Consider the following 849-nt stretch of genomic DNA (forward strand, 5'->3'; position numbering starts at 1 on the left):
TACATGAGTATCTTTATGGTGAATATTTTTTTTTTTTTTATGGGTATGTTTTTGTCAGTGGGGATTTCTTTATTCACTATGGGTATTTTTTTCTTTTTCAATAGAGGAGACGCCTACTTTTTCTGGGAGGAGGTAAGACTTTTTCACAGAGGGATTGTTTTTATTGAGAGAAATAACTTTTTCCAAAGGGTAGCATTTTTCTCTTGAATGATTTTTTTTACTGGGAGATTTTTTCACTGAGAAAAATCACTAGAGGAAATGTTTTCTTTTCACTGGATTTTTAAAAATGGAAGCAAAAAATCACTAAAGTAAAATATTTCTTCACGTGTTTTTTTTCACCAGGGAATTGTTTTTCTTCCCATTGGCATAAAATTTACATTTTGAAATGTCAGGTTTCCTTTAGATTTTCATCTATTCAGTTTTAAACTTATCCCTATTCCGATCTAAGTTCTCGACTACCTAATTGTTATCTCAAATTCTTTTTTTTTCTCAGCAACACCACAACAGTTACAACACAATGCACAAAAGAATCGCGAGAGCATGCGGACACGCCAACTCACTGACCGCATTTAGTCACGGATGTCTAACAGCGCATTCGCAGACTCGCCAGCTCACGGCCGTCCCATGCACACACGCCCTCCGCAGCTGCCACCACTGCCATTTGTCTTCTCATGACCTCCCGTACGGCGCCCAGAGACACCGCTGCCGGGAGCGTTATTTACCAATACTCTTCTCTGGCGGTTTCTTGTGTTGTTGCGAAAGGCGGGATGACTAGGATGAGCGGGGGAAGTATTTACGTTCTTGGGAGTCAGGGTTGGCGGAAGAAAGGATATTTGAGAAGGTAAGAGG

The sequence above is a fragment of the Penaeus monodon genome, chromosome 20 (assembly GCF_015228065.2).
Source record: "Penaeus monodon isolate SGIC_2016 chromosome 20, NSTDA_Pmon_1, whole genome shotgun sequence".
NCBI lineage: Eukaryota > Metazoa > Arthropoda > Malacostraca > Decapoda > Penaeidae > Penaeus > Penaeus monodon.